This window comes from Neophocaena asiaeorientalis, unplaced genomic scaffold, assembly GCF_003031525.2.
Source record: "Neophocaena asiaeorientalis asiaeorientalis breed wild unplaced genomic scaffold, Neophocaena_asiaeorientalis_V1.1 scaffold259, whole genome shotgun sequence".
Classification (NCBI taxonomy): domain Eukaryota; kingdom Metazoa; phylum Chordata; class Mammalia; order Artiodactyla; family Phocoenidae; genus Neophocaena; species Neophocaena asiaeorientalis.
In genome coordinates, this window is record NW_020172985.1 from 222,522 (window position 1) to 242,402 (window position 19,881).

A 19,881-nucleotide genomic window follows, 5' to 3' on the forward strand; every position below is an offset into this window, starting at 1 on the left:
GCTTCCTGGACATTAGCAGTTGTCTGAATTTCCCTGGCAGCAGGGAAGGGACAAAATGGCAGCAAACAGATTCCCAGATGCTACCGGTTTAGAGGGTGCTGTTTCTGCAGCCAGCCCTTATTGAGCACCTACTGTGTGTATGCATGAGCACGGTGCTTTCCCTGGCACCGGAATGAAATGCAAAGTCATCAACTCCCACCCTCTCTCTGGCTCAGCCACTCGAGCTACCCCCACCTTTCTCCTCTGCAGACAAGTTGTCCGATCCCTGCCTCAGGGCCTTTTCACCTTTCTTGCCCCCTGCTTGTTGTTCTCTTCCCAAACCTCAGCCCCAAATAACCCCTTTCTGGAGAGATCCTCCCTGACTCCCTGTCTAGTCTTGCAAACCCTCACCCATCACTCTCCAAGCCATTGCCCTATTTTACGTACCACATAGCACTTATCACCACTTGAACTTATAATTATTTGCTTACTGTTTTATTGTCTGTGTCCCTTACCTCCCTACTAGAATGTGAGCTCTGTGAGGGCAGGGACTGGCTCTGCTGTGTCCCTGGCTCCCACAAGTTGCCTGGCACACAGTAGGTGTTCAATTAGGATTTGCTTAACAAATGGGATATGACGAGGAAGACACAGCCCCTATCCCCTCAGCCCAGGGTCACAAATGATCTGGCATGTACTGTGGACACCCCCAACTCCACACACACACACACACACACACACACACACACACACACACACGGCACATCACTGAGGAATAAATTTCTCTTTATTAAAGAAATCTGAGATTGGGCTGAAGGAAAGATAAGGCATTATTTTCTACAGGTCCTAATTCTCTTCAGCAAGGGTACCTGTGCAGGAGCACCAGCCCGGCCCCTCCTCTCCCCATTCTGGTCAGTGCCTGGAGTGAGCCTCAGGTGCTGGCGGCAGCAGGCTAAGATCAGGCAGGGGCACCCTAGGGCCAGGCTGTGCCAATAGATTATTTCTCTGAGTAATTAAGATGGAATTAAAAATTAATTCGTTCCTTCAGCTTGATTGTATTTCAAGGGATAAACTGAGTGTTATGGCTTTTGTGCTTGTTCTCCCTAAATTAAATTGGATCTTGTTTTCAGAGGTGGGGGAAGTGAGATGCTGTGATTAATCCAGCAGCTAAAAAATCCTTGGGGAAGGAACCAGGTAATTCTGCCTTGGGAGTGGATGGACTTGAAGGTGCAGCTGCTCTGGGCTGTACAGCGAATTTGGCTCCCTGGGGAGAAACTTGAGTCTGATTGGAGACCCAGGGATTCTGATCTGCTCTTGTCACTGCAGCCCAGGAAGTCAAGCTCCCTTGTCTACTCCCTACCAGGGAATGAGCTGGATCAGACAGGGTCAGACCCGGGCTCCCAGCCGGCTCTGCCACTTAACGATGGTAGCTCACCTTGGGCAAACTCCTTCTGTCTCTGAGCCCCAGTTTTCTCATCTGTGAAATGGGTGTAAACCACCTACCTCCCAGGGCCTTGGGAGCATTATATGAGAAATAGGGTAGCACAGTGCCATAAGTATTCAATAAATGTGTGGGTCTCCCCATCAATCATCTCCCCATCCTCCAAAGTGCAGGAAGAGTTTCCTTCCTTTCTTTTAAATTTCATTCATTCACTCATTCACTAGGGTAATACATTCCCACGATTAGAAAATCAAAAGGTAGAAAAGAGTATACCGTGAGAATCTCCCTCACACCACTGTTCCCAGGGCACCACCTCCCCTCTGCAAGGGCAACCAGTGTCATCTGTGTCTTATTTATCCTTCTAGAGATATTTTCTGCACCCATGAGAAAATATCACCCCTCCCCTTTCTGTTACACAGTGGCAGTGTACTAGATGCGTCATTTGGCCCCTTGTTTTGTTTTATTTTTTTCTCACTTAGCAGTATATTTTGGAGAATATTCCTTACTGATGCATAATCAATACGGTGGTTGATGGTTGATGGTTCCTTGGTCCACTTCTAAGTGTGGATAGTCCTCCATTGCGTGATGTTCCATGGTGGATTTAACCAGTCCCCTGTTGATGTACATTCACATTGTTTCCGCCTCTTCCTATCCAAACAAGTATGTAGTAAATAATTTTGGACAAGTCATCTTGGTCATCTGCATATATATCTCTGAAACAAATTCCTAGAAGTGATATTGCTGGTCAGAGGAAACAAACTACATTTGTTAAAGATAAAAAAAAAAATGTGTGTATGAGAGACAGAATGGATGAAACAAGAGCTGCAGAATGTAAAAGCTGAAGCTGATGAGTACATATGGGAGTTCATCATACGGTCCTTTACTACTGTTACAGGTGCTTGAAAATGTCCATAATAAAACATCGCAAAGATATGGGACTTTGGTCCAATATCTTCCAGTAGGGAGCTTGGAAGTCATCTCTCCCATCCACACAAGAAAAAAGCTGAACAAATTAAAAATCAATAACTCTTCTTAAACCCAGCAGAGAACTGAGGTCACAGGACAAATTTCTGTCCCCCAAATTGGAGAGACAGAGAGGCAGATATAGAGGATCACAGCTTACTGGAGCAGAAACCTCCAGGACAACCAGTCTGGGGTGGGGAAACCCAGACTGTAATTGATTAATTGCTCATTGCAGACAAATTTCAGAGTTAAGAACTCCAGGGAGTGCCCAGTCTTAGCGAGCTCTCCACAGTATTGAGTGCAGTTGACTCTTGAACAACACAGGTTTGAATTGTGCATGTCCACTTACACGTGGATTTTTTTCAATACTATGTGTACTGTGTTTACAATCCAAGGTTGGTTGAGTCCAGGGATGAAGAACCTGTGGATATGGAAGACCGACTGTGGGACTTGAGCATCCATGGATTTTGGCGTCTGCAGCAGGTCCTGGAGCCAATCCCCTGGGGATACTGAGGGATGACTATATTACCTCCACAAGCTCTACCAAGGTCTCAGAGTGAACATTAGAAAAAATTCCCCTCTTGCTTCCAGCAGGAAGAGTGAGGAAGTAGCTTTTTGAAATAGACCAGAGCATTCTGTTCCTCCTAACAAGGTCTGTCTGCCCTCAAGAGAAACTGTTTAACCAGGGCTTGATTGACCTGGTGGAAGAGAAATATCCAACTGCAGTTGCATTTAGCTTTTAGTGTTGGGGGAGGGAAATATTCAACTGCAAGCCCTTCTAGACTTCCTGTCCCATCTGGGGTGGGAGGAGGAGGGCAGAGAACCGGGAAAAACTCGTGAAGGCCACAGGCCAGGGGCACAGGCTCCTAAAAGACAGAACTAATCATAGAACTGTAGAATGCTTCCCCTCACCTCACACCTCACCACCACATCACTAAAAGCCTAGGGATACAGTTCCTTTTATCCAGTACATCACGTCTGGCTTTCAAAAAAACATTGCAAGGCATACTAAAAGGCAAAGAACACAGTCTTCAGAGACAGAACAAGCATCAGACTAGGCTCAGACAGGGCAGAGATGTTGGAATTATCACACTGGGAATAGAAAATACCTATGATTAATATGCTAAGGGCTTTAGTGGGAAAAGTAGACAACATTCAAGAACAAATTGGTAATGTAAGCAGAGAGATGGAAATTCTAAGAAAGAATCCAAAAGAAATGCTAGAAATGTAAAATTCTGTGGCAAAAATGAAGGATGCCTTTTATGATGGACTCATCAGCAGACTGGACACAGCTGAGGAAAGAATCAGTAAACTCCATATTAGTGAATATATGTCTGCAGAAACTTCCAAAACTGAAATGCAAAGAGAGAAAAGACAGAAAAGAAGATCCCAGAACAGAATAAGAATTTTGTGATGTAATATACTTGTAATGTGAACACCAGAAGGAGAAGAAAGGAACAGAAGAAATATTTGAATCAATAATGACCGAGAATTTCCTCAAATTAATGTCAGACACCAAGCCGCAGATCCAGAGAAGCCCAAGCTCAGAGAACACCATGCAGAATAAATGCCAAAAAGAAAGAAAGAAACAAACAAAATACCCCCCAAAACAATGCTTAGGCATATTATATTCAAACTTCAGAAAATCAAAGATAAAGAAAAAATCTTGAAAGAAGCCAGTGGTAGAAAGTGTCTTACCTGTAGAGGAGCAAAGATAAGAATTACATCTAACTTCTCAGAAATCTTCCAGGCAAGAAGAAAGTAGAGTGAAATAATTAATGTGATGAGAGAAAAAAACCCCACCAACTTAGAGTTATGTACCCTGTGAAATTACCCTTCAGAAGTAAAGATTTCTCAGGCAAACAAAAATTGAGGGAATTTGTCATCATTAAACCTACCTTGTAAGAAATGTTAAAAGAAGTTCTTCAGAGAGAAGGAAAATGGTATAGGTCAGAAACTCAGATGTACGTTAAAAAAAAAGAATGGTGTTAGAGAAGGAATAAGTGAAGGTAAAATAAAAACATTTTAAAAATTTGTAATTGATCTAACAGATAACAATTTTTTCAAAATAATAATAGTGACAATGTATTTGATGATTATTGCTTATGGATAAGTGAAATGAAGGACAGAGATGTGAGGAGGGATGGGAAGGAGGAATTAGGTATTTCCTAAGTTGTATAATGTTATTTGAAAGTGGAGTTGGATTAGTTGTAAATTTATATTGCAAACTCTAGGGCAACTACTGAAAAAAGTAAAATTAAAATAAAAATAAAAACCAAGAAGTATAATTGGTATGCTGAGAGGAGAGACAATAGAATCATATAAAATGCTCAAATAAAACCATAGAAGACAGAAAAATAGTGGAAGATGAAAATACGAACAGAAGACAAGGGTGGTGAATAGAAAACAATAATAAATATGATAGCTATTAATCCAACTCTATCAGTAATCACTTTAAATGTCTGTGGTATAGCAGCTTTATTCATAGTTGCCAAAACTTGGAAGCAGCCAAGATGTCCTTCAACAGGTGATTGAATAAATAAACTGTGGGACATCCAGACAATGGAATATTATCCAGCACTAAAAAGATGAGCTAGCAAGCCATGAAAAAATATGAAGGAACTGTAAATATATATTGCCAAGTGAAAGAAACCCATCTGATAAGGCTACATACTGTATGATTCCAACCATATGACATTCTGGAAAAGGCAAAACTATGGAGACAGTAAAAAAAACCAGTGACTAGAGAACAAAAGTGGAGCTCTCAAACTTCCTGATTTCAAAAATTACTACAAAGCTACAATAATCAAAATAGTGTGGTCTTGGAATAAAGACAGGCATATAGACCAATAGAATGGAATAGGGAGCCCAGAAATAAACCATCACATATATAGTTAAATGATTTTTGATAAGACACCCAGTCGGTGTCCTGAGATCTGGCAAATTGGTCGGTGTGGGGAAAAAGACTCCCATACATTTGGTGTCAAAAATATTGTGAGTAGAGAAACAGTTTTCCTTTGGACTTGAATAGACATTTCTCCAAAGAAGATATAAAAATATCCATAAATACATGAAAAGATGGTCAACATCATTTATCATTAGGGAAATTCAAATCAAAATCATAATGAGATATCACCTTATACCTATCAAGAAGACTACTATTAAAAAAAAAACAACAGAAAATAACAATTATTGGTGAGGATATGGAGAAACTGGAATCCTCATGCACTGTTGATGGGAACATAAAATGGTGCAGCAACTATGGAAAACAGTATGGTAGTTCCTCAAACAATTAAAAATAGAATTATCATGTGATAGAGCAATTCTACTTGTAGGTATATTACCAATAAAATTGAAATCAGGGACTCAAAGAGATATTTGTACACATGTTCATAGCAGCATTATTCACAATAGCCCAAAGGTAGAAGCAACCAAAATGGTCATTGACAGACACAAAATGTAGTAGTTACAAGCAATGGGGTATTATTCAGTCTTAAAAAGGAAGGAAATTTTGACACACGATACAACATGGATGAACCTTGAGGACATTATGTTAAGTGAAATAAGCCAGTCACAAAAGGACAAATGTTGTATTATTCCACTTAAATGAGGTCCCTAGAATAGTCGAATTCATAGAGACAGAAAGTAGAACGGTGGTTGCCAGAGGCTGGAGAGTGGGGGAAGGGGAGTTATTGTTTAATGGATAGAGTTTCAGTTTTGCAAGATGAAATGAGTTCTGGAGATAGATGATGGTGATGGTTGCACAACATTTTGAATGTACTTAATACCAGCGAACTGTACATTTACAAATGGTTAAGATGGTAAATTTTATGTTGTGTGTATTTTGCCGCAACTTAGAAAAAAGATCAGTGGTTGCCAGAGTTTCCAGGGGAGGGAGGGATGAATAGATGGAGCACAAGCAGTTTTTACAGCAGGGAATCTATTCTGTATGATACTATAATGGTGGATATGTGTCATTATACATTTGTCAAAATCCATAGAATGAACAACACAAGAGTGAACTTTCATGTAAACCATGGCCTTTGGTGGGTAGTGATGTGTCAATGCTGATTCATCGACAAATGTACCACACTAATGAGGAATGCTGATGGTGGGGGAGTGTAGGGGGCGGGGTATGTAGGAACTCTCTGTTCTTTCTGCTCAATTTTGCTGTGAACCTAAAACTGCTCTAAAAAATAAAGTCTCTCTCTCTCTCTCTCTCTCTCTCTCTCTCTCTCTCTATATATATATATATATATATGTATATTTTGCAGTACACGGGCCTCTCACTGTTGTGGCCTCTCCCGTTGCGGAGCACAGACTCCGGACGCGCAGGCTCAGCGGCCATGGCTCACGGGCCCAGCCACTCTGCGGCATGTGGGATCTTCCCGGACCGGGGCACGAACCCGTGTCCCCTGCATCGGCAGGCAGACTCTGAACCACTGCGCCACCAGGGAAGCCTAAGTAGACCCTTATTCTTATGAACACTTGGTAATGTCAATCTTTTAAATTCTTGTAATAGTTGCCTCAGTGTGGTTTTAATTTGCATTTCCAAGATGACTAAAGAAGGTGAACATGCTTTCATGTGTCTGTAGACCAGATAGTCCCCTTTGTGAAATGCCTGTGCAAGTCTTTTGTCCATTTTCCTATTGTCTTCTTTCTTTTACGTGATTTGTTGGAATTCTTTCCATGTACTAGATAGAAGTCCTTTGCCACTAATACATCAGAGAACATCTTCTTCCCCTCTGTGACTTGACTTTCCATTGTCTTAGTAGTGTCTTTTCATTAATGGAAGTACTTGATTTTAGTGTAATTTTCAATATTTTCCTTAATGTTAGTGCCATTATGTCCCGTTCAATAAACATTTGCCTTCCCCAAAGTCACAAAGATATTCTCCAATGCTGTGTTTGGAAGCTTTATTATTTTACTTTTCATATAGTGTAAGGTAAGAGGCAAGATTAACTTTTTCCATATGGATATCCAATTGCCACTGCACCATTTGTTGAAAAGACCATCCTTTTTTCACTGCTCTGTGATGTCAACTTGTTAAAAAAAAAACCAAATCCACACATACATGAGTATATCTGTTTCTGGACTTTATTCTGTCCCATTGGTCTATTTGTCTACCTGTGTGCCAGTGTTATACTTTCTTTTTTTTTTTTAATTAATTAATTTATTTATTTTTGGCTGTGTTGGGTCTTCGTTTCTGTGCGAGGGCTTTCTCTAGTTGTGGCAAGCGGGGGCCACTCTTTATCGCGGTGCACGGGCCTCTCACTATCACGGCCTCTCTTGTTGCGGAGCACAGACTCCAGACGCACAGGCTCAGTAGTTGTGGCTCACGGGCCTAGCTGCTCCGCGACATGTGGGTTCTTCCCAGGCCAGGGCTCGAACCCGTGTCCCCTGCATTGGCAGGCAGACTCTCAACCACTGTGCCACCAGGGAAGCCCCAGTGTTACACTTTCTTAATGACTATAGCTTTATATTAAGTTTTGACATCTGATACTGTAAGTCTTTCCACTTGGTTTTTCTTCTGCAAGCTTGTATTGGCTATTTTTCACCCTTTGCATTCCTATGTAAAATATAGAACTAGCTTGTCAATTTCCACAAAAAAACCTACTGAGATTAGATTGAGATTTCATTGAATCTATAGGTCAGTTCTGGGGGAATTGACACCTTTAAAATATTGAGGCTTTCACTCTATAAGCATGGTATCTCTCCATTTATTAAGGTTTTTAATTTCAATAATATTTAATAGACTTCAGCATAGACGTTTTAGTCACCTCTTGTCAAATTTATTCCTAGACATTCAATGTTTATGGTTCTATAAATGTCACCACTTTTTAAACTTTGATTTAAAAATTCTTACTGGTATACAAAAATGTTGACCTTGCATCAAGTGACCTTGCTAAATTCAATTATTCATTTCTATGATTTATCTATAGATTCTTGTGGATTTTCTACATACACAATCATGTTATCCATGAATAATGACAGATTTATTTCTTCCTTACCAATCTTTATACTTTTTATTTCATTTCCTGGCTTTGCTGCACTAAGTAGGACCTCCAGTATAATGTTGAAGAGAAGTAGAGATAATGGATATCCTTGTCTCACCTATAATCTCAGGCAGAAAACTTTAAAAATATTGACCAAGTATGATGTTTGCTGTTCTTATTGCATATACCTTTTATCACATCAAGGAAGTTTCCATCTATTCCTGGTTTTCTAAGAGCTCTTCCAAATTGTAAGTGGATGTTGTTTCATCAGTTGTTTCTTCTGCATTTATTGAAGTGATCATATGATTTTTGTCCTCTTTTCTATTAGTGGAGGAAATTACACTGATTTTTTTAAAAAGGCAACTCTACCTTCTTTGAATAAATCCAACTTGGCGGCGATATATTATTCCGTATTTCTGGATTTGGTTAGCTAATAATTTACTTAGGGGTATATGTCCATGAAAGAGACCCATGTGTTCATAAGAAAGATTTTCCTTTCTTACGCTTTCCTAATAAAAGTTTATGCTGGCTTTATATAATAGAATTGGGGATAGTTTCCCTTTCTTCTATTCTCTTGAAGACTTTGTATAAGATTGGTGATGCTTCTCTCTTACGTGGGAGAATGTAAGAATTCTTTTGCAAGAATTTTTCAGTGAAGTCATACTGGCCAGGAGTTTTCTTTATGGGAAAGGTTTTAGTTATGGATAGAATTTCTTTAATGGATATGGGAAGTTTCAGATCTTCTACCTATTCAAGTTGTTTTATCTAGTAATTCTTCCATTTCATCTAAATTTTCAAATCTATCATATTTAGTTGTTCATAAAATCCTCTTATCTTTTAACATCTATAGGATCTGTAATGAGGTTCCCCTTTTCATTTCTGATATTAGTTATTTGTGCCTTATCTTGCTGTCCTTTAAAAATCCTAAGGGTTTATCACTTTTATTAGTCCTTTAAAAAACTGACTTTATTAATTGTTCCTAGTCTAAGGTTTTTTTCCATTTTCATTAATTCTACTCTTATTTCTTTTAAACTTCTTTAAATAATAAATACGTTGTCCTTTTTAACCTTAAATTAATATATTCTGTCTTTCTTTCTTCTTAACTTTTCCTTATTTAAGACAACCCATTTCCTCTAACCATGGCTGTAGCTATTCCCACACAGGTTTTGATATATTGTAGCTTCTTTATCATTCTATGTAGATATTTTTTAAAATAGATTTATTTATTTATTTACTTTTGGCTGCGTTGGCTCTTTGTTGCTGTGTGCGGGCTTCCTCTAGTTGCTGCAAGCAGGGACTACTCTTCATTGCGGTGTGTGGGCTTCTCATTGCAGTGGCTTCTCTTGTTGCGGCGGAGCATGGGCTCTAGGCACGTGGGCTTCAGTAGTTGTGGCACGCGGGCTCAGTAGTTGTTGCACACGGGCTTAGTTGTTCTGCCACATGTGGGATCTCCCCGGACCAGGGCTCGAGCCTGTGTCCCCTGCATTGGCAGGCGGATTCTTAAACACTGCGTCCCCAGGGAAGTCCCTATGTAGATGTTTTAAATTTTCATCATTATTTTAATTTTGAGCTGAGGCTCTTTAGGAGAATATAATAATACTTATTCCAAACGTTTGGGAATTTTCTAGTTTTTTGGTTGGTTTTTAGCTTAATTCCAATGTGGTCAGGAATTTCAATCTTAAGAAATTTGTTGACAGTTGCTTTAAGGCATAACATATGGTTCATTTTGATGAATGTTCCATGTGCACATAAAAAAAAATGTGTATCCTGAAGTTGTAGGGTTCAGTATGCTATACATGTCAGTTAGGTCAAATTTGTTAAATGTTTTTTGTTTGTTTGTTTGTTTGTTTTCGGTACGTGGGCCTCTCACTGTTGTGGCCTCTCCCATTGCGGAGCACAGGCTCCGGATGTGCAGGCTCAGCGGCCATGGCTCACGGGCCCAGCCGCTCCGTGGCATGTGGGATCTTCCCGGACCGGGGCACGGACCCGTGTCCCCAGCATCGGGAGGCGGACTCTCAACCACTGCGCCACCAGGGAAGCCCGGTCTGCTTGTCTTAAACATTAATAAGGGGTATGTTAAAATGCCTCAATGATGATTGTGGATTCAGCTATTTCCCCATTGAGTTCTATTCATTTTTGATTTATGTATTTCAAGTCTATATAATAAGGTGCATTAAAATATGTAGAATTATTGTAGTTTCCTATTGGATTTAACCTTTACCATAAAGAAGTATCTCTCATTATATTTAGTTAAGTATCTGCTTTAAAGTCTACTTTTTCTGACATTAATGTAACTACCTGAACTTTTTGTTGTTGTCAGAATTTTCTTGGTATATACTTTTCTCTTCACCTTTTGTTTTTATATTTAAAGTTTGTCTCTTGTAAATAACATATAGTTAAAAAAATCAAATCCAACAATATTTATCATATTTTAATTGGAATATTTAGTTCATTTACTTTTAATGTAATTGCTTACATATTTTGGTCTAAATCTAGCATCTTATGATTTGTTTTCTACTCTCCCCATCTGTCCTTTCCTTCCTTTGTATTAATTAAATACTTATTTTACTCCATTTTCCTTTCCTTAGTATATTGGTTTGTAAGTTTTAGCAATCAGCCTAAAATCCCTACAATCCCTTCCTTGACTTACTAAAATCTAGTGTAAATTAAAATAATTTTATCACTTCCCAGAATTACAAGGACCTCAGAACACGTCATTCAATTTACTCTGCTCTCACCTTTTAAGCTATTGTCATTTTCCATTTTAAACCCTAAAAAGACACTTTTATTGTTTTATGTTGTCAATAATAAATTAATTTGCCCTCATATTTATATTCTCTGTTACTCTTCTTACTGCATCTCAATATTTCCAACTGTGATTATTTTCCTTCTAAACAATCTGCTGGTAATGAATTGTCAGTTTTTGTCTGCTGAAAATGTCTTTTCATTATGTGAAGAATATTTTCAGTGGAGTTTGATGTTGGCAGTTATTTTCTTCCAGCACTTTCAAACTATCAGACCAGTGTCTTCTAGATTTCATTATTTCTGTTGAGAAGTCAGGTGTCAGTCTTATTGCTGTCCCTTGAAAGTAATTGGCATTTATCTCTGGCTGCTTTTAAGATTTTCTCATTGTCTTTGATTTTCAGTTTTACAATGATGTACCTTGGTGTGGTTTTCCTAGCTCTGCTTGAACCTATGACATATTATCTTTCATATGTTTTTTCTGAAAATTCCTAGCCAGTATCTTTCAAATATTGCTTCTGCCTATTCTTCCTTTCTATCTTCTCTTTCCTCTACTTCTTGGATTCCAGATAATTATTACATTAGCTTTTTCACCATGACCCATATGTCTCATGTTCTTTTCTGTATTTTCTATTCTGTGGTTTCTTTTTTTTTTCATTCTTCAGTCTGAGATATTTCATTCTAATCTATCTTACAGTTCCACAATCTTCCTTCAGCAGTGTCTAAACCCAATTATTTAGTTCTTGCTTTTACTTATTGTGTTTTAAAATTATTTCTTTCCATTTTTACAGCTTTATTGTATCCAAATTGATGTTTAAAGAACTGCACATGTTTAAAGTATGCACTTGGATCAAGTTTGACATACGTATACACCTGTGAAACCATTACCATAATGAATACAATGAGCATATCCATCACCCCAAAAGTTTCCTCATGTCCTTAATCTGTTCCTCTCTAACCCTTTTCCCTAAGCAATAACTGTTCTGCTCTCGATCACTATAGATTCATTTGCATTTTCTAGAATTTTATATAAGTGGAATCATACAGTATGAATTTATTTTTGGTATGGCTTGTTTTTAACTCAGCATAATTATTTTGAGATTCATGCATGTTGTTGCATCAATATGCATCATCCATATTGTATCAATAGTTCATTCTTTTTTAAAATTGAGAAGTGTTCTATTGTATGGATATGCTGTAATGTGTTAATCCATTGCCTCATGATGGGGCTTTGATTTTTACAGTTGTCGACTATTACAAATAAATTTATTATGAACATTCATGTACAACTCTTTGGGTAGACATTTGCTTTCATTTCTTTCAAGAAATATCTTGTAGGGGCTTCCCTGGTGGCTCAGTGGTTAAGAATCTGCCTGCCAATGCAGGGGACACGGGTTCGAGCCCTGGTCTGGGAAGATCCCACATGCCACAGAGCAGCTAAGACTGTGCGTCACAACTACTGAGCCTGCACTCTAGAGCCAGCGAGCCACAACTACTGAAGCCCACGCGCCTAGAGCCCACGCTGTGCAACGAGAGAAGCCACCGCAGTGAGAAGCCTGCCCACTGCAACAAAGACCCAACGCAGCCTAAAATAAATAAATTAAAAAAGAAATATTTTGTACTACAATGGCTGAATTTTATGGTAGTTGTGTGTTTAAAATTTTTAAGAAACTGACAAATCATTATCCAAAGTAAGTGTAACAATATATATATCTACCAACAGTGTTTCAAAGTTCCAGTTGCTCCACATCCTCACCAATGGTTGGTATGGTCAGTGTTTTTATTTATTTATTTATTTTAAGATGTTGGGGGTAGGAGTTTATTAATTAATTAATTTATTTTTGCTGTGTTGGGTCTTCGTTTCTGTGAGAGGGCTTTCTCTAGTTGTGGCAAGCGGGGGCCACTCTTCATCGCAGTGCGCGGGCCTCTCACTGTCACGGCCTCTCTTGTTGCGGAGCACAGGCTCCAGACGCGCAGGCTCAGTAGTTGTGGCTCACGGGCCCAGTTGCTCCGCGGCATGTGGGATCCTCCCAGACCAGGGCTCGAACCTGTGTCCCCTGCATTTGCAGGCAGATTCTCAACCACTGCGCCACCAGGGAAGCCCTGGTCAGTGTTTTTAATTTAAGTCATTCTAGTAGGTATGAGGTGGAATCTCATTGTGGTTTAAATTTGCATTTCCTTAATGACTAATGTTGTTGAGCATCTTTTCATGTGCTTATTTGGCAACCATGTATCTTCTATGATGAAGTGTCTGAATAAATATTTTGCCCATTTAAAAAATTGGGTTGTGTATCTTCTTATTATTGAGTGGTAATAGTTTTTAATATACTCTAGATACAAGTCCTTTGTTAGATATGTATTTTGCAAATATTTCCTCCTGGTCTGTGGATTGCCTTTTAATATTCTTAACACTGTCCTTTCCTCCCACTTTTAACGGCTTTATTAAAATATAATTTCCATATCATACAATTCACCCATTGTAAGTGCATAGGTCAACGATAATCCAGTTTTAGAAGAACACTTCCATCACCACAAAAGTTCCCTTGTGCCTGTTTATAGTCTTTACTCCCAACATGGACCTCAGACAATCACTGAAACTGTATCTATTTCAGTGATTGTATCTATGGTTTAGATTGTAATGGTTTACTGTTTTATGTATCTATGGTTTTGCCTTTTCTAGAAATTTCATATAAATGAAATCACACAATATATATTCTTTTCTGTCAGGCTTTTTTTACTTGGTGAAATGTTTTTGAGATTCATCTATCTTGTTGCATTTATCAGTAACTCATTTCTTTTTTAAAAAAATTTTATATTGGAGTATAGCTGATTAACAATGTTGTGATACTTTCAGGGGCACAGCAGAGTGACTCAGCCATATGTATACCTGTATCCACTCTCCCCCAGACTCCCCTCCTATCCAGGCTGCCACATAACATTGAGCAGAGTTCCCTGTGCTATAAGGTAGGTCCTTGTTGGTTATCCTAGTAACTCATTTCTTTTTATTGCTGAGTAGTATTCCATTATATGAATTCATCCTTCCATGGACATTTGGATTATTCCCAATGTTTTGCTATTATGAATAATGTTGCTATGATTATTCAAAATGGAAATCTTTGTGCAGACACACTTGTTCTTTTAGGAGTAGAATTGCTGGGTCGTATGGCAAGTGCATATTTAACTATGTAAGATACTGCCAAAAGAATAGTGTTTTTTGAAGATTAAACATATTTAATATTATTAAATCCAATTTATTGATTTTTTTATAGTTCATGATTTTGGAGACATATTTAAGAAATCTTCACCAAACCCAGATCACTAATATTTTCTTCTAGAATCTTTATAGTTTTAGATTTTACATTTAGGTCTATGATCTATTTCAAGTTAATTTTTAAACATGGTATGAGGTAAGGATCAAGGTTCTTTTTTTTGCATATGGTTGTCCAAGTGTTCAGCACCATTTGTTGACAATAATATTCTTTTCTCATTAATTGCCTTGGTATCTTTGTCAAAATCAACTGGCATGTTCTACCACTGGACTCACATTTTGCTCCGCTGGTCTATCTTTACACCAATACTATGCTGTCTTAACTATTCTGGCTTTGTAACAAGTCTTAAAATAAGGAAGTATAAGTTCCCCAGCTTACTTTTCTTCTCACAATGTTTGGTTGTTCTAGATCCTTTGTATTTCCACATAAATTTTAGTATCAACATTGCAAGTTCTACCAAGAAAATCTTGCATTAAATTTATAGATCAGTTTGGGAAGAATTGACATCTTAACTACATTGTGTCTTCTGGACCGTGAACACAGTATATTTCTCTATTTATTTATATCTCCTTTACTTTCTCTCAGCAATGTCACTGAGTTTTACATGTGCTGATCTTGCACATCTTTTGTCAAATTTATCAACCTTCTTTATCATTTTTAGAACTTCTATTTGATCATGTTTGATAGTTTCCAGTTCTCTACTGAAGATTTTCTTCCTGTCATCTAATTTGTTGACTATATTAATTACAACTATTTTAAAGCCCAAACTTGATATCTCAAATATCTGGATCTCTGTGGATATGTTTCTAATGGGTTATTTTTCTCTTGATTTTTGTCCCAGTCTTGTATTTCTACATTTCTATTTTTCATTGACTATCAGACATAATTGATGAACACGGGAAAGATAATTTGAAGCTCTGGATGGTGTTATCTTCCTCCAAGGAGAATTTGCTTTTACTGCTGCCTAAGGTAGGAACACCAGCCATCTCAGTTTGCATTTATCCAGTCAGGAATTAAGATGATTTGAAGCAGACCTGCCACCCCCAAGAAAGGGCTGGTTTAGTTCTGGATCACTTACTCCTAGTCTATAGCCCTCTGGGGTCGCAAATGAAAGCCTAGGCTGTTTATCAGGGTCCTTACTTCTTTTTTAAAAAATTATGGTGAAATACATATAATATAAAATTTACCATCTTAATCATTTTTTAAAATAAATTTATTTATTTATGGCTGCGTTGGGTCTTCATTGCTGCACGGGGTTTTTCTCTAGTTGCGGCGAGCGGGGGTTACTCTTCGTTGTGGTGCACGGGCTTCTCATTGCGGTGTCTTCTCTTGTTGTGGAGCATGGGCTCTAGGTGCATACGGGCTTCAGTCCTTGTGGTACGTGGGCTCAGTAGCTGTGGCTCGCGGGCTGTAGAGTGCAGGCTCAGTAGTTGTGGTGCACAGGCTTAGTTGCTCCACGGCATGTGGGATCTTCCCGGACCAGGCCTTGAACCGGTGTTCCCTGCACTGGCCGGTGGATTCTTAACCACTGTGCCACCAGGGAAGTCCCTATCTTAATCATTTTTAAATGTACGGTTGGCATTGAGTACATTCACTTTGTTGTGTAACCATATCCTCCATCCATCTCCAGAACACTTCCCATCTTGCAAAACTGAAACTCTGTCCCCATTAAGCAGTGATTCTCTATTTTCCCCACTCCCAGCCTCTGGCGACCACCTTTCTACTTTCTGTCTCTATCAATTTGCCTATTCTAGGTAACTCTTATAAATGGAATCATACAGTATTTTCTTGTGACTGACTTATTTCACTTAGCATAATATCCTCAAGGTTCATCCATGTGTCAGAATTTCCTTCCTTTTTAAGGCTGAGTGATACTCCATTGTATGTATACACCACGTTTTGTTTATCCATCCATCTGTTGATGGACACTTGGGCTGCTTCCACCTTTGGGCTATTGTGAATAATGCTGCTATGAACATGGGTGTGCAAATAGGGTCCTTACTTCTCAAGAGACCCTGAACTCCAATTTTTGTCTTCCCAGCCTCATGAAATTACCAAATGCTCTTCTCAGCCTCTCAGTCACAGCTTTAGAACTAGAATATGCCTCCAGAGGTAGACATCAGGCTTCCCTCTATGCACCTCCCTTCTCTCTGGGATCTTGGAAACTTGGTAGCTCTCCAATATCTTCAAACTGTGGTTTTTGTAAAATTCCATCCAGTTTTCCTAATTATTCCCAGTATAAGCCAGTCCATCATAGCCAGAAGCAGATGTGTCAATATAATTTTAACTTACATCTCTCTTATTATGCATGAGGTTGAACATCGTTTCTGATATTTAAATGTTGTTTGTGTTTTCCTTGAAATCCTTTCCCATTTTCCTACTGAGTCTTTCTTCTTATTGATTTGTAGGCATTTGTTACATTTCAGAGAATTTGGGCTTTTGTCTTTGACCTAGAAAGAGTTCTCTAAGGCCAGTTCTAACTTATCATCAAGTCATTTTTTCCTCTGGGACTTGGTTTCTTCACCTGTGAAATGGGTGAAAGGGCTGGACTTTACCACATGGTCTCAGTTTCCTTTTGATCCAGCACCAATGGCTTGATTACCTCCTTCTGTGTAGACGAGACAAAAATTAAGGGGTGAGGGGAGGTATTGAGACAAAAAAAAAATCCTTCCTACCTCCTACTTCCACATTCCACTGTATGTATGTATGGTACGCTGCTCTGTGGCTTCAGAAACATCCATCACTGTAACAAGAGGTGGAAACAGGGAGTTTAGTGTCTGCATGCTTTTATACCTAAGACCACAGCAACGGAGCACAAGGCCACACTTTCCAAACTTCAGTCAGTCTCATGAGTTTTGCTATATCCGTGTACCACATGTACTATTATTTACATATATGTTTCCAGTAAATCGACTCACTTGTTTTTAATCTAAATACCTTTAGCTTCGTCCTGAAAATAATGAGTGTGAAATCACAGGTGTGCTGTGCTAGGATAATTTCTTGATATAGATTAACACAAATAAATAACAATTATAATTTTAGATGCTTTCTGCATACCCCCTCAATCCTTCTCAAGCAGCCCGCAGGCTAGGGTCTCTGGTCTGGTGGCCAAGCATGCCTTGTGCAGCCAGAATACCTAGAGGCTCTACCCACTAGCCAGGCAACTTTTCCTGAGCATCATTCAAATGTGATTCATTATTACCAGGGTATTGCTAACTGGTCCCCACACACAGAAGCAGAGCCCTTCCTGCCTGGTGGCCGTGGGTTGTTTTTGTGCTGAAGTGTTTGCAGCCTTTGATGAAAGGTGGCCAAAGACGGCCCCCTAGACAGCAGGCAACTTTGCCACAGCTACCACCTGAGGTCTGAGAAATTTTTTTCCTTTCAGAGGCTATGCTCTTGCAACGCAGAGCCTTTCTCTTTCTTCTTCTGAGGTCGGTTATTGCTTTTAGCCCAGAGCCATCGCAAGATGCTTTTAGCCCAGAGCCATCGCAAGACTCAGAAAGCAAAGATACAGTGGGAGCCCTAAAGTAAATGATAAAGTCCAAAATGGAACGCACTTCAAGTGAGCTCCGAGTGAAAAATAGATAACGCTTTAGAGCTGTTTTCATAAAAGAAACCACCAGACCAATATATCATTGGGTCTTTTTAACTGTGGCATCTGAATAGATTTAATTCTGATTTTTGATATGACCAGTGCAACTCATGCATTTGAGCAGCTGTGTCATCTCTGGGCCAGTGGTGATTAACTGACCACTTCTTGTCTATTTGGGAGCAGATATCCACTTCTTCAGCAAATATTAATAAAGACCTACAAAGTATCGGCTTTCTGCCAGGCACTGGGCTTCTGGTGGTGAGCCCCACCTTCCATAAGGAGGTTAGGGTCTGGTGGACAACGTGAAATCATCCAGTGGGAATTTCTGGCAGAGACTTTGAGATACTTGAGGGGCAGATTTGAAGACCTCTGGCCTGGCATTTCCAGGAAAGGTTTGCTGGGCCACAGGGCTCGGTGCTCTGTGCTGTCCTTCTCAGAACCTTTTTCTCCCCTGGTAAGCACACAGGCCCTGGAGTGGAACTCCCGCCCCCTCAGTTGATTGACAGGCACAGCCTCACTGCAGGGGCAGGAACTTCTTTTTTTTTTTTTTACATCTTTATTGGAGTATAATTGTTTTACAATGGTGTGTTAGTTTCTGCTTTATAACAAAGTGAATCAGTTATACATATACATATGTTCCCATATCTCTTTCCTCTTGCGTCTCCCTCCCTCCCACCCTCCCTATCCCACCCCTCTAGGTGGTCACAAAGCACAGAGCTGATCTCCCTGTGCTATGCGGCTGCTTCCCACTAGCTATTTTACGTTTGGTAGTGTATATATGTCCGTGCTACTCTCTCGCTTTGTCACAGCTTACCCTTCCCCCTCCCCATGTCCTCAAGTCCATTCTCTAGTAGGTCTGTGTCTTTATTCCTGTCTTACCCCTAGGTTCTTCATGACTGGGCAGGAACTTCTGAGCCACATGAATGTGAATTAGCTGAGTTCCATGCATGACTGCACCATCCCTTATTTTCTGGATGTGTATGTAACTCTGGTACAGATGCCAAAGTTCAGATTTGAGTGTTGGCCCCAAAGGGAGCCCACCTGTTTCCCAAGATGCATAAGGCAGGCTCTTAGCCTGTGACGGGATGCTGCGTCCTACAGCCATGCTGGCTCTGTGGGTGATTGCAAATGTGCTCCCACATGGCCTGGGGCAGGAAACGTCTTTCTCAAGCATGCCTTGGTCCCACTCAATGTGCCCCACACTCTGGGGGACAGCCACAGTCACAGAGTGGGTTATAATACCTGAGGCTCAGACAAGCATCACTCCTATCCAGAGCACTGATGGGGAAATGAACTGACCACTGACCATGCATGACCACTGGCAACTACAGAGACCACTCAGGGCGATTTAGCTGCCATATGGCCACTTGGCAGTCCTCCTGAAAGAACAAAAAAGGAGCGGGTGCTGGGGTGAAAGAGAGGCACATGAGGCTCCTCCGGCACAGGCTTTCGGCCCCTCTCATCTCCCTTCTCCCCCAACCTCTGCCAACACGAAACCCTACATCCAGCAGCGTCTTCCTCCGCCGTACCTGGGCCAGTGGGTTTTGAGCTTTTGCAGCCTGGATGTCTGGTTCTGCAGCAAGTGACTCATGCTTGGCTCTAGAGGCTGGGAGAGGAAAGACACTTTCAGGGCAAGGAGAAGAAATTTGGTTAGTGCAGAGGTGGGTGAGTGGGAGATAAACACACTGATCAAAACTTCAGTGTGTGTGAGCGCATTCGCCGAGCAACCTGCCAGGGTCCCACTAGTGAGTCAGGGATGAGTCCACTGCTCCAAGGAGGACTGAGGACTGCTGGGAAGTTCCAGAGAGGGGAAGCCCCTTGGCAGGGGCTCTTCTGACCTTGGCAGTGAAGGCTGCCTCCACAGGAGTCTGGCTGGGAGCCGGAAGCAAGTGGCCAGGCAAG